Source organism: Taudactylus pleione, unplaced genomic scaffold (assembly GCF_031769625.1).
Source record: "Taudactylus pleione unplaced genomic scaffold, aTauple2 ptg000934l, whole genome shotgun sequence".
NCBI classification, from domain to species: domain Eukaryota; kingdom Metazoa; phylum Chordata; class Amphibia; order Anura; family Myobatrachidae; genus Taudactylus; species Taudactylus pleione.
The window spans coordinates 2442009-2457089 of NW_028285335.1; the positions used below are offsets into that span (position 1 = coordinate 2442009).

At 44.4% G+C, this 15081-nt stretch overlaps 1 protein-coding gene across 2 annotated transcripts in view; it reads right to left on the reverse strand.

The window, feature by feature from the left end:
- SHQ1 (SHQ1, H/ACA ribonucleoprotein assembly factor) overlaps positions 1–15081 on the reverse strand; it is a 186502-nt gene that overhangs the window by 127698 nt on the left and 43723 nt on the right. For both annotated transcript variants that reach the window (XM_088459759.1, XM_088459758.1), the window contains exon 2: positions 11206–11315. The gene's annotated coding sequence lies outside the window, so the exon portion shown is untranslated. The remainder of the gene's footprint in view (positions 1–11205; positions 11316–15081) is intronic.

A 15081-nucleotide genomic window follows, 5' to 3' on the forward strand; every position in this document is an offset into this window, starting at 1 on the left:
TTAGTGAAAGATTGGATGATGCAGGAGGTTTCGTGGCTGGGACGTATTGCTGCACTGAAAATGATGCTTCTTCCTAAACTTTTGTACCTCTTTAGAACAATTCCGATACTAGTTCCCAAATATATATTAGATAAATTTCATACACTGTTTATAACATATGTCTGGAAAGGAAAGAGACCTAGAGTAGCTAGGAACATCTTATCTATGCCAAAACAGGAAGGGGGATTGGTGTTCCCAAACCTACAAACATACCAATTGGCATGTTTGCTGAGTCAAGTAGGAGAATGGTTTGTATTAGACAAACCAAAAACATGGGTTATTCTGGAGAGAGATGTGGTCACTCCGCTACCTTTGGTAGATTTCCTATGGTTGCCTCAATTCAGTAACCTTCAAAGTATCAGATACCTGACAGCTACCACATCCTCTAGAAAGGCATGGCTCGAGGTAGTTTCTAGATTGGATGTCTTTACCCTTCCCACTACTAATCTATCTTTTAAGGGAATCGCGTCCCTGATCCCAAACTTACGTTTTGATAACTGGATAGCTAATGAGGTGATTTCATTGGGCAATGTAACGTCAGACGGCGTTCTGAGCTCTTTTGCTAAGATATGTGAGAAGTTCTCTATTCCGGGAATGGATTTCTTTAAATTTCTTCAATTACGTCATTGGTTGTATAATACAACACAGTCTCCTCATAAGGTCAGTAAGATTCCAAAATATTTGCAAGATAGGGTGGTGACAGCTACCTCTAAAGGTAGCATAACCTGGTGGTATTCCCTTATAATTGACTCCAAAAAACCCTATAAATTCGCCTCGTTGGTAAAATGGGAATCAGATCTGTCCTGCTCGTTGACTGAAGAAGACTGGCAATCAGTCTTCCGCAATTGCTTTACACTTTCAAAATGTGAATCCCATGTAGAACAATTTTATAAACTTCTGCATAGATGGTACCTAACCCCAGAGAAACTACATAAGATCTGGCCCTCAGTCTCCAATCTGTGTTGGCGACACTGTGGCCTGGTAGGCACCCTTCCGCACATATTCTGGTTGAGCCAATTGATACGTCCATTATGGTCACAAGTATTTAATCTCATAGAACAGGTTTTGAAGATCTCTATAACCCCTGACCCATTAATAGCAATTTTCCACATTTATTATGCCCATTTCCAATAATGACCGTTATGTAATGGGACACATACTTATTACCACTAAATTATTAATCGCCCAACAGTGGAAATTAAAAATTATTCCAAATATACAAGCTATCGAAAATAAAATTCAGGCCCATTATGAATTCGAAACAGCAGATGTAAAATACTCGTCATCAGTTTCTAATCATTTGATCTGCTGGCTCGCATGGTCAGATTATCGGATCCATAAACGTGTCCTTGGTAACTAAAATGGATGAATAAATCAAATACAATGCAATTCTCTTTTCAAAGCTGAATATGTTATAATTTTTGATAAGATTTTATAGTAATGTTGCCCATTGCGTCAGACAATATAAGGATACTATATAAGTAAGAAAATATAACTAAATGAATATATGATTTCAGTATTTGTGCTATATTTCCTATTTTTGAATAAAGTGTCTATTTTGATCTAATGATACTATAATACTGTATGTACCTTTGTATGCTTTTTTATGTTGTTTATGTGATGTAATTTTTATTTTATTTTACCCCCTTATTTCTGTACTCTTTTTATTATATGTTTCTATTATGTATATTTTTTGTGTCGGAAATTAATAAAATTTAATATTGAAAAAAATATATATATTCTGTGTAGCCTGCAAGTGAGGCCTGTATCTGAGGGCTATATAATAAATATATTCTGTGTAGCCTGCAAGTGGGGCCTGTCTCTGAGGGCTGTATAATAAATATATTCTGTGTAGCCTGAAAGTGGGGCCTGTACCTGAGGGCTGATTCTGTGTAGCCATCAAGTGGGGCCTGTACCTGTGGAGCTTATAATGAATATATTCTGTTTAGCCAGCAAGTGGGGCCTGTATCTAAGGGCTGTATAAAAATATATTCTGTGTAGCCTGCAAGTGGGGCCTGTATCTAAGGGCTGTATAAAAATATATTCTGTGTAGCCAGCAAGTGGGGTCTGCATCTAAGGGCTGTATAAAAATATTTTCTGTGTAGCCAGCAAGTGGGGCCTGTATCCGAGGGCTGTATAATAAATATATTCTGTGTAGCCAGCAAGTGGGGCCTGTATCTGAGGGCTGATTCTGTGTAGCCTGCAAGTGGGGCCTGTATCTGTGGAGCTGTATAATAAATATATTCTGTGTAGCCAGCAAGTGGGGCCTGTATCTGAGGGCTGTATAATAGATATATTCTGTGTAGCCTGCAAGTGGGTCCTGTATCTGAGGGCTGTATAATAAATATATTCTGTGTAGCCTGCAAGTGGGGCCTGTATCTGAGGGCTGTATAATAAATATAGTCTGTGTAGCCTGCAAGTGGGGCCTGTATCTGAGGGCTGTATAATAAATATATTGTGTAGCCTGCAAGTGGGGCCTGTATCTGAGGGCTGTATAATAAATATATTCTGTGTAGCCTGCAAGTGGGGCCTGTATCTGAGGGCTGTATAAAAATAGATACAGGACCCACTTGCAGGCTACACAGAATATGAGGGCTGTATAAAATAATATATTCTGTGTAGCCAGCAAGTGGGTACTGTATCTGAGAACTGTATAAAATAATATATTCTGTGTAGCCAGCAAGTGGGTACTGTATCTGAAGCCTGTATCAAAAATAAATTCTTTGGTGCCAGCAAGTGGGGCCTGTATCTGGGTCTCTAAGAAGAAGAGGAGAATTAATAAACAAATTGTTATTTAAAGTTTAAATTAAGATCAGGATTTAAAAAACATTTTATTATTGCGAAGGCCCCCACCCGGCTACTTCTTGATGCCACCTGGCTGGAAAAATTTTCTGGGGCGAACACTACGTTGTAATAGGAAAGTTTCTGTAGTCATTAGGCAATTGCTGCTGGGAGTCCTCATTTCCTATTATGCACTGCTCAGCCATTGCTATGTGTATCTAGATTTTGGCAATTAATGGTGTGTTTTGGAATATGTATTATAGTTTGCTATTTTATATAAGCCTGATATGTTTCATTTGTAATAAAGCAGTGCTATGTTTTCCTTCATGTATTGCAGTGTTTTATAAAACTGTTATACCCAGTTCACATTATACAAGACTGTAGTGCCACACTCTAGTGCCCTCAATTCACATTAAACCACAAGATAGTGCCCCAGTTCACATTATGCCACTCTGTAGTGAATCCAGTTCATATAATACCACATTGTAGTCAGAGGCGGGCTGGGGCAGGGTGCCATGTGCCCCCCGGGCCGCAGCGCCATGCAGGCCGTCTGTGTCTCTGTGACACAGCTGCACCGCGTGTGTAGCGCTGACCGGACAGAATTTGGTCAGCACTACACAGTGACAAACACACAGCCACCGGTGCCAGCAGCTGTGTGTTTGTTTTAAGTAGCAGCCAATGAGAGTGACAGACTCTCATTAGCTGCTGCTGAATCCACTGCCGGAGCCGCTCCATCTTCCAGCTCCCGCAGTGCGTAATGGGAGAGGCGTCATGACGTCTCTCCCATAATGCATAGCGGGCCGGCTCGAGATGACAGACGGAGGAGCGGATGGCGGAGGCGGGAGCGGGGATTCAGGTAAGTGTTTATTTTTTTAATTATGTGTGTCAACTGGGGGGGAGGGCACTACTGGTGGCACTACAAGGGGGGAGACCACTACTGGGGGCACTACAAGGGGGGGACTACTACTACTGGGGGGATTACTACTACTGGGGGCACTACAAGGGGGGGAATACTACTACTGGGGGCTCTACAAGTGGGGAACCACTACTGGGGGCACTACAAGGAGGGGGGACTACTACTGGTGGCACTACAAGGAGGGGGGACTACTACTGGGGGCACCACAAGGGGGAGACCACTACTGGGGGCACTACAAGGGGGGGACTACTACTGGGGGCACTACAAGGGGGGGGGCCACTACTGGCGGCACTGCAAGGTGGAGACCACTACTGGGGACTACTACTGGGGGCACTTCAAGGGGGGGACTACAACTGGGGGGACTACTACTGGGGGCACTACAAGGGGCGACTACTACTACAAGGGGGGACTACTACTAGGGGCACTACAAGGGGAGGGGACTACTACTAGGGGCACTGCATAGGGGGAGGGGACAACTACTAGGGGCACTGCAGAGGGGGAAGGCGACTACCACTGGGAGCACTGCATCGAGGGACCACTGCTGGGGGCTCTATATAAAGGGCAATACTGGGGTTACTGCATAGGGGGGAGACTACAACTGGGGCCACTATTTAACGGGCACTGCATAAGGGTTACCACTATTGGGAGCACTGCATGGGGGTGGACTGCTACTGGGGGCACTATATAAGGGGCTTTCTACTGGGGCCACAAGGGGCACTGCACAGGGGGGACTGCTACTGGGGGCACTATATAAGGGGGTTACTACTGGTGGCACAAGGGGCACTGCACAGGGGGGACCACTTCTGGGGGCACTGAATAGGGGGCACTGCATAGGGAGGATCACTACTGGGGGCACTACTAGAGGCCTGCATAAGGGGGTCCTCTACTGGGGCACAGGGGGGCACTGCATATGGGCACCATGACAGGGGGCTGCCCCTAATGTTTATTTTTACTTTACATTAATCCCATATGGACCTGCCTCCTCCCTGAAACACTTGATGGGGGGATGCCGTACTTGCTGGCTGTTTGTTTTAAGTAGCAGCCAATGAGAGTGACAGACTCTCATTAGCTGCTGCTGAATCCACTGCCGGAGCCGCTCCATCTTCCAGCTCCCGCAGTGCGTAATGGGAGAGGCGTCATGACAGAGGGGGAAGATGATGGGGGGATGCCGTAGCACGCACGTTCTTTGGGCACCCTGGCTACAACTAGACAAGTAACTTACTACCAGAGTATATACAGTGTTACATAATTACACCTAGACAAATAACTTACTTCCAGAGTATATACTGTTTTACATAGTTACAACTAGACAAATGACTTACTACCAGAGTATATACAGTGTTACACAGTTACACCTAGACAAATGACTTACTACCAGAGTATATACAGTGTTACACAGCTACACCTAGACAAATGACTTACTACCAGAGTATATACAGTGTTACATAGTTACAACTAGACAAATGACTTACTACCAGAGTATATACAGTGTTACATAATTACACCTAGAAAATTACTTACTACCAGAGTATATACAGTGTTACATAGTTACACCTAGACAAATGACTTATTACTAGGGGTGAGCGGGTTCGGATTTCTGAAATCCGAACCCCCCCGAGCTACCCGATCCGAGGCCGATCCGAGTCAGGCACGACTTTTCCCGCCTGACTCGGATCTGAAATCGAGGCAAAATGTCATCATCCCGCCTTCCGAGTCTCGCGGGTTTTGGAACCTATATAAGGTACCCGCGTCGGCGCCATTTTCTCACTCGGCTGTGGACAGTGAAGAGGGAGGGTGGGAGTTAGGGCTGGCTGGGCTGTGTAGTGTAGTGTAGTGTAGTGCAGAGTAGTGTTGTGCTGTGCTGTGCTGCACTGCGCTGCTGTTGTCCACTACTTCAAAGTCCATAGGGGCTGGCTGTGTTGTGCTGTGCTGCTGTTGTTAATAGGGGCTGTGTCCACTACTTCAAAGTCCATAGGGGCTGGCTGGACTGTGTTGTGCAGTCAGTTCTCCATAGGGGCTGTGTCCACTCCAAAGTCCTGTGCAGTGTCCCAGTCCTAAAGGGGTGCTGTAGTGTTGTCCAGGGGGTGCTCTGTCCATCAGGGGTGCTCCCCCCAAGTGCTAAAAAAATAATATTTTTTGTGTGTTTGTGAATTGTGTGCGCAGTAGCCGCACGTGCATCAACAAAGTAGTGCCAAGCGTGCGCCTGTGTCATAAGTAAAGGGCCAGCTGGCTTGACCGTTAAAGGGTGCTGTAACCCCCAAAGTACACTCCAGTCCAAACCAAAAAAAAAATTATTTTCTGTGTTTGTGAATTGTGTGCGCAGTAGCCGCACGTGCATCAACAAAGTAGTGCCAAGCGTGCGCCTGTGTCATAAGTAAAGGGCCGGCTGGCTTGACCGTTAAAGGGTGCTGTAACCCCCAAAGTACACTCCAGTCCAAACAAAAAAAAATTATTATTTTCTGTGTTTGTGAATTGTGTGCGCAGTAGCCGCACGTGCATCAACAAAGTAGTGCCAAGCGTGCACCTGTGTCATAAGTAAAGGGCCGGCTGGCTTGACCGTTAAAGGGTGCTGTAACCCCCAAAGTACACTCCAGTCCAAACCAAAAAAAAAATTATTTTCTGTGTTTGTGAATTGTGTGCGCAGTAGCCGCACGTGCATCAACAAAGTAGTGCCAAGCGTGCGCCTGTGTCATAAGTAAAGGGCCAGCTGGCTTGACCGTTAAAGGGTGCTGTAACCCCCAAAGTACACTCCAGTCCAAACCAAAAAAAAAATTATTTTCTGTGTTTGTGAATTGTGTGCGCAGTAGCCGCATGTGCATCAACAAAGTAGTGCCAAGCGTGCGCCTGTGTCATAAGTAAAGGGCCAGCTGGCTTGACCGTTAAAGGGTGCTGTAACCCCCAAAGTACACTCCAGTCCAAACCAAAAAAATATATATTTTCTGTGTTTGTGAATTGTGTGCGCAGTAGCCGCACGTGCATCAACAAAGTAGTGCCAAGCGTGCGCCTGTGTCATAAGTAAAGGGCCGGCTGGCTTGACCGTTAAAGGGTGCTGTAACCCCCAAAGTACACTCCAGTCCAAACCAAAAAAATATATATTTTCTGTGTTTGTGAATTGTGTGCGCAGTAGCCGCACGTGCATCAACAAAGTAGTGCCAAGTGTGCGCCTGTGTCATAAGTAAAGGGCCGGCTGGCTTGACCGTTAAAGGGTGCTGTAACCCCCAAAGTACACTCCAGTCCAAACCAAAAAAAAAATTATTTTCTGTGTTTGTGAATTGTGTGCGCAGTAGCCGCACGTGCATCAACAAAGTAGTGCCAAGCGTGCGCCTGTGTCATAAGTAAAGGGCCGGCTGGCTTGACCGTTAAAGGGTGCTGTAACCCCCAAAGTACACTCCAGTCCAAACCAAAAAAAAAATTATTTTCTGTGTTTGTGAATTGTGTGCGCAGTAGCCGCACGTGCATCAACAAAGTAGTGCCAAGCGTGCGCCTGTGTCATAAGTAAAGGGCCGGCTGGCTTGACCGTTAAAGGGTGCTGTAACCCCCAAAGTACACTCCAGTCCAAACCAAAAAAATATATATTTTCTGTGTTTGTGAATTGTGTGCGCAGTAGCCGCACGTGCATCAACAAAGTAGTGCCAAGCGTGCGCCTGTGTCATAAGTAAAGGGCCGGCTGGCTTGACCGTTAAACGGTGCTGTAACCCCCAAAGTACACTCCAGTCCAAACCAAAAAAATATATATTTTCTGTGTTTGTGACTTGTGTACACTGTGGCTGCACGTGCATCAACAAAGGAGCAGCGCCAAGCGTGCGCCTGTGTCCCATAAGTAAAGAGCCGGCTGGCTCATTTCTTAAAGGGTGGTGTAACCCACAAAGTGCACTACTCTCCAGCAAAAATAAAAAAATATTTTCTGTGTTTGTGTGCGCTTTAGCTGCACGTATATATCAATATAACATAAATGGAGGACCAAACTTTCTCCGATAAAAATAAAATAGGGAAAGATCAAGAACCACTTCCTCCTAGTGCTGTTGCTGCTGCTGGGAGTTGTTCATCATCCCAGAGAGGAAGTAGGAACATCACTACTTTTACTAAACAATTGACCCTCCAACAGTCCCTAGCGATGAGGATGAAGTACGACAGCAGTCATCCTGAAGCAAAACGTATAACTGAGGCCTTGACTGCTATGTTGGTGTTAGACGTGCGTCCGGTATCCGCCATTAGTGCAGTGGGATTTAGACAATTGATGGAGGTAGTGTGTCCCTGGTTCCAAATCCCGTCTAGATTCCACCTGCATCCTCAAAGCAGCAGCGACAAGCATGCGTCTGTCTGTTAAAGGGTGGTGACACCCTCAAAGTGTGCTACACAAACAATAAAAATATTGTTCTTTTTTTTCGGTCTTTGTGAAATGTGTGGGCTGTAGCCGCACCTGCATCCTCAAAGCAGCAGCGACAAGCGTGCGTCTGTCTGTTAAAGGGTGGTGGCACCCTCAAAGTGTGCTACACAAACAATAAAAATATTGTTCTTTTTTTTCTGTCTTTGTGAAATGTGTGGGCTGTAGCCGCACCTGCATCCTTAAAGCAGCAGCGACAAGCGTGCGTCTGTCTGTTAAAGGGTGGTGACACCCTCAAAGTGTGCTACACAAACAATAAAAATATTGTTCTTTTTTTTTCTGTCTTTGTGAATTGTGTGGGCTGTAGCAGCACTTGCATCCTCAAAGCAGCAGCGACAAGCGTGCATCTGTCTGTTAAAGGGTGGTTACACCCTCAAAGTGTGCTACACAAACAATAAAAATATTCTTCTTTTTTTTTCTGTCTTTGTGAATTGTGTGGGCTGTAGCTGCACTTGCATCCTCAAAGCAGCAGCGACAAGCGTGCGTCTGTCTGTTAAAGGGTGGTGACACCCTCAAAGTGTGCTACACAAACAGTAAAAATATTCTTCTTCTTTTTTCTGTCTTTGTGAATTGTGTGGGCTGTAGCCGCACTTGCATCCTCAAAGCAGCAGCGACAAGCGTGCGTCTGTCTGTTAAAGGGTGGTGTAACCCTCAAAGTGCGCTCCACAAACAATAAAAATATTCTTCTTTTTTTTTCTGTCTTTGTGAATTGTGTGGGCTGTAGCCGCACTTGCATCCTCAAAGCAGCAGCGACAAGCGTGCGTCTGTCTGTTAAAGGATTACATCGGTGACAGCATCCAAGTAGGCATGTCAGACAGTCCGTACCTGTACTGGCAGGAAAAAGAAGCAATTTGGAGGTCCCTGTACAAACTGGCTCTATTTTACCTGAGTTGCCCCCCCTCCAGTGTGTACTCCGAAAGAGTGTTTAGTGCAGCCGGGAACCTTGTCAGCGAAAGGCGTAGGAGGTTGCTTCCACAAAATGTGGAGAAGATGATGTTCATAAAATGAATTATCAACTCTTCCAGGGAGACCAGCCTCCAGAACGTACAGAGGGACCTGTGGTTGTGGATTCCAGCGGGGACGAATTAATACTCTGTGAGGATGAGGATGTACACACTGAAGAGGGTGAGGAATCGGTGGATGAGGAGGATGAGGATGACATCTTGCCTCCGTAGAGCCAGTTTGTGCAGGGACAGATTCATTGCCAGCTTGTTTTGTGAGGGCCCAAACGAACCAATAATTTCAGCCACAGTTGTGTGGCAGACCCTGGCGCTGAAATGATTGGTTTGTTAAAGTGTGCATGTCCTGTTTATACAACATAAGGGTGGGTGGGAGGGCCCAAGGACAATTCCATCTTGCACCTCTTTTTTTTCTTTGCATTATGTACAGTTTGGGGCCTAGTTTTTCAAACTGCCATCCTGTCTGCCACTGCAGTTTCACGCCTAGATGGGTCACGTGTGTGCCGCCCACTCATGTCGCTTAGCATAGTCATCCAGCTACCTCGGTGCAACCTTTTGGACATAAAAACACTATTGTGAGGTGTGAGGTGTTCAGAATAGACTGGAAATGAGTGGAAATTAAGGTTATTGAGGTTAATAATAGCATAGGAGCAGAAAAACCTACAAATTCTGTGATTTTACCTGTTTTTATGCTTTTTTTAAAAAAAATACAGATCCAAAACACAAAACCAAGAACCCAAAACACGGAAGGGTGGTTTTGGCAAAACCAATCCAGATCCAAAACACGAAGAAAGATCCAGATCCAAAACACAAAACACGAAAAGTGGCCGGTGCACACCCCTACTTATTACAAGAGTATATACAGTGTTACATAGTTACACCTAGACAAATGACTTACTATCAGAGTATATAGTGTTACATAATTACACCTAGACAAATGACTTACTACCAGAGTATATACTGTGTTACATAGTTACACCTAGACAAATGACTTACTACCAGAGTATATTCAGTGTTACATAGTTACAACTAGACAAATGACTTATTACCAGAGTATATACAGTGTTACATAGTTACACCTAGACAAATGACTTACTATCAGAGTATATAGTGTTACATAATTACACCTAGACAAATGACTTACTACCAGAGTATATACTGTGTTACATAGTTACACCTAGACAAATGACTTACTACCAGAGTATATACAGTGTTACATAGTTACACCTAGACAAATGACTTACTACCAGAGTATATACAGTGTTACATAGTTACACCTAGACAAATGACTTACTACCAGAGTATATACAGTGTTACATAATTACACCTAGACAAATAACTTACTACCAGAGTATATACTGTGTTACAGTTACACCTAGACAAATGACTTACTACCAGAGTATATACAGTGTTACATAGTTACACCTAGACAAATGACTTACTACCAGAGTATATACAGTGTTACATAGTTACACCTAGACAAATGACTTACTACCAGAGTATATACAGTGTTACATAGTTACACCTAGACAAATGACTTATTACCAGAGTATATACAGTGTTACATAGTTACACCTAGACAAATGACTTATTACCAAAGTATATACAGTGTTATATAGTTACACCTAGACAAATAACTTACTACCAGAATATATACAGTGTTACATAGTTACAAATAGACAAATGACTTACTATCAAAGTATATACAATGTTACATAATTACACCTAGACCAGTGGTTCCCAAACCGTGTCCCGTGGCATCCTGGGGTCCCTCGGTGCACATGCAGGGGTATCTCAGAGTGGTGGTCCAGTACCAAATAAAATAATTTTACTCAGTGTGATAGGTAAAATCAGTGCTAATGGCTGCCAATCAAAGAATATGTGGACAAAAAGAAGCACAGCCCTGTCATCCACCACATAACTGACCCTAAGGGTGACATAGAAGCACAATTTATTTTATTTAATTTATTCTGAATTTCTCAATAAGAAACTTTTGGCCCAGGGGTACCGTGGAAAATATGCCGATACTCTAGGGTACAGTGGTTCGAAAAAGTTTGGGAACCACTGACCTAGACAAATGATTACTACCAGAGTATATACAGTGTTACATGACAGAATATAAATACCCTCTGAGTTGGTCACTGAGCACGGATATTATGCTATACAGCTGCTCTGCCTCCATGCTGTGCTGCTGCCGGAGCTGGGCCAGTTCTTTTTGCAGCTCCTCATTGTCAGTCTGCAAGAAAAGAGAGATGGAAATTCTCAGTATGACCTTTCCAATGGCCCCTAATCCCCAACATAAGTCAGCACCATCCAGCCTTATGGAAGTGTCACACCTGTGAGATTGCAACATGAAACACTTAAGCTGGGTACACAATGACAGACACATTGGCCGATCAATTGATCGGCCAATGTATTTGCTGCCCGACGGGTACCCGCGATATGTCGGCAAACGTCAGAGTTCACCGACATGTCGCATTGGCTGTGCTGCAAAGCCGATGGACAGATATATCTGCAAACATATATGTCCATCGGCAGGTGTGTATATAAATCACATAAGCTGTAAATGCTAGCAATTGGTTTTCCTACTTTCAGTATATCAGAGTCTCACTTCAATAATTTATGAACTAAGGATTATGATCCTGCTACCTAAGCAGTTACTAGCTGTATACACCTAATACAGGACAGTGGATGACAGAAATCCACATCACTGTCATGTGACTAAGGACCTCATTCAGAACCGCTCGCAAAATGCGAGCGCTCGCTCTGAATGAGGGCAGCCACATTTAAAAAATGATCCGTCCTCCTGGACGCTCGCTAGGCTGTGGGTTACCACCCACAGCCTTAACGAGCAACCAGGATGATGGTCGCAATGGTCAAGACCATCGCGACCATCGGGGCTTGCGACGAGACCCTTGTGGTAGGGTCTAGTCTGCCGCAAGCCCCAGAGAGCTTTCGGCTCTAATAGAGCCGGAACCTCTCCCACTGACATCACCGGCGATGTCAGTGGGGCAACCCAGAAACGGCAAGCGTTCGCTTGGGAACGCCTCCATTTGTGAAACCACCCCCCGACACGCCTACAAAACATGGCGAGTTGTCGATCAACATTGACAGCCGCCCCTTTTGCAGTGAGCCCCGGAGCTTGCGCACGCAAAGTGCGGCTGCTGCGCGTGCGCAAAGCAAAACATCGGCCTGATTGCGAGCGCTCAGGCGCTTGTGAGCAGGTCTGAATGAGACCCTAAGTGTCACCAGCTCATATACAACACCTACAATTTGCCACCACTGGGAACCAGCAATAATAATAATAATTATAAGTAATACATAACCCCTTAGCTTAGTTAGATTTGGGCACAGACACCTCCCAAGATGTACACCTACTAAATTGGGACAAAACACCACTCTCTATGCCCAGAAATGCCCACTTTCAGTTGAGCTCTGCCCCTTCTGAGATCAATGAAAAATCCTAAATGTGCAAGCAACAAAGTACAACAAATAACAATAACAGCGCACTTACCTGTCTCCTGATGCATGGCCGGTCCATGGCTGCACCATAACTACTCTCTCTACTCCCTACTCCCTCCTCCCCTACTACTATATACACTAAAATACTAATATACTAAACTAAAGATAATAAAAAATATAATAAAATGAAAACTGAATAAAACTAACACTAAATAAACTACTATATATACTAAAAAAAATGGTATACTAACTAAATATAACACTAAAACTATACTAAATAAATAAATGCCTAAAACTAACACTAAGAAAATGATAATAAAATAAAACCAAACTTAACTATCACTAACAATTAGGGTTGTGCATCGGCCACTTTTCGTGTTTTGGTTTTGGATCTGGATCTTTCTTCATGTTTTGGATCTGGATTGGTTTTGCCAAAACCACCCTTCGGTGTTTTGGGTTCTGGGTTTTGTGTTTTGGATCTGTATTTTTTTTTAAAAAAGCACAAAAACAGCTAAAATCACAGAATGTGTTGATTTTTCTGCTCCTATGCTATTATTAACCTCAAAAACCTTAATTTCCACTCATTTCCAGTCTATTCTGAACACCTCACACCTCACAATAGTGTTTTTATGTCCAAAAGGTTGCACCGAGGTAGATGGATGACTATGCTAAGCGACACAAGTGGGCGGCACAAACACGTGGCCCATCTAGGAGTGACACTGCAGTGGCAGACAGGATGGCAGTTTGAAAAATTAGGCTGCAAACAGTACATAATGTAAAGAAAAAAAAGAGGTGCAAGATGGAATTGTCCTTGGGCCCTCCCACCCACCCTTATGTTGTATAAACAGGACATGCACACTTTAACAAACCAATCATTTCAGCGCCAGGGTCTTCCACACAACTGTGGCTGAAATGATTGTTTCGTTTTGGCCCCCACAAAACAAGCTGGCAATGAATCTGTCCCTGCACAAACTGGCTCTACGGAGGCAAGATGTCGTCCTCATCCTCCTCATTCACCGATTCCTCACCCTCTTCAGTGTGTACATCCTCATCCTCACAGAGTATTAATTCGTCCCCGCTGGAATCCACCACCACAGGTCCCTCTGTACGTTCTGAAGGCTGGTCTCCCTGGAAGAGTTGATAATTCATTTTTATGAACATCATCTTCTCCACATTTTGTGGAAGCAACCTCCTACTCCTTTCGCTGACAAGGTTCCCGGCTGCACTAAACACTCTTTCGGAGTACACACTGGAGGGGGGGGGGCAACTCAGGTAAAATAGAACCAGTTTGTACAGGGGCCTCCAAATTGCCTCTTTTTCCTGCCAGTACAGGTACAGACTGTCTGACATGCCTACTTGGATGCTGTCACCGATGTAATCCTTTAACAGACAGACGCACGCTTGTCGCTGCTGCTTTGAGGATGCAAGTGCGGCTACAGCCTACACAATTCACAAAGACAGAAAAAAAAAGAATTTTTTATTTTTTGTGGAGCGCACTTTGGGGGTTACACCACCCTTTAACAGACAGACGCACGCTTGTCGCTGCTGCTTTGAGGATGCAGGTGCGGCTACTGCGCATACATTTCACACACAAACACAGAAAAAAAGATTATTTTATTTTGGTTGGAGCGCACTTTGGGGGTTACACCACCCTTTAACAGACAGACGCACGCTTGTCGCTGCTGCTTTGAGGATGCAGGTGCGGCTACAGCCCACACATTTCACAAAGAAAAAAAGAAGAATCTTTTATTTTTTTGTGGAGCGCACTTTGAGGGTTACACCACTCTTTAACAGACAGACGCATGCTTGTCGCTGCTGCTTTGAGGATGCAGGTGCGGCTACAGCCCACACATTTCACAAAGACAGAAAAAAAAAAGAATTTTTTATTTTTTGTGGAGCGTACTTTGAGGGTTACACCACCCTTTAACAGACAGACGCAAGCTTGGCGCTGCTGCTTTGAGGATGCAGGTGCAGCTACAGCCCACACAATTCACAAAGACAGGGAAAAAAAAGAGAATTTTTTATTTTTTGTGGAGTGCACTTTGAGGGTTACACCACCCTTTAATGGACAAGCCAGCCGGCCCTTTACTTATGAGACACAGGAGCAAAAGCTTGGCGCTGCTCCTTTGTTGATGCATGTGCAGCCACAGTGCACACAATTCACAAACACAGAAAATATTTTTTTATTTGGTTTGGAGTGCACTTTGGGGGTTACAGCACCCTTTAATGGTCAAGCCAGCTGACCCTTTACCTATGGCACAGGCGCACGCTTGGCGCTACTTTGTTGATGCATGTGCGGCTACTGCACACACAATTCACAAACACAAAACAATATTTTTTTTTATTTTTTTTGGAGTGCACTTTGAGGGTTACAGCAACCTTTAACGGACAAGCCAGCCGGCCCTTTACTTATGGGGCACAGGCGCACGCTTGGCACTGATCCTTTGTTGATGCACGTGCAGCCACAGTGCACACAATTCACAAACACAGAAAATATTTTTTATTTGGTTTGGAGTGCACTTTGGGAGTTACAGCACCCT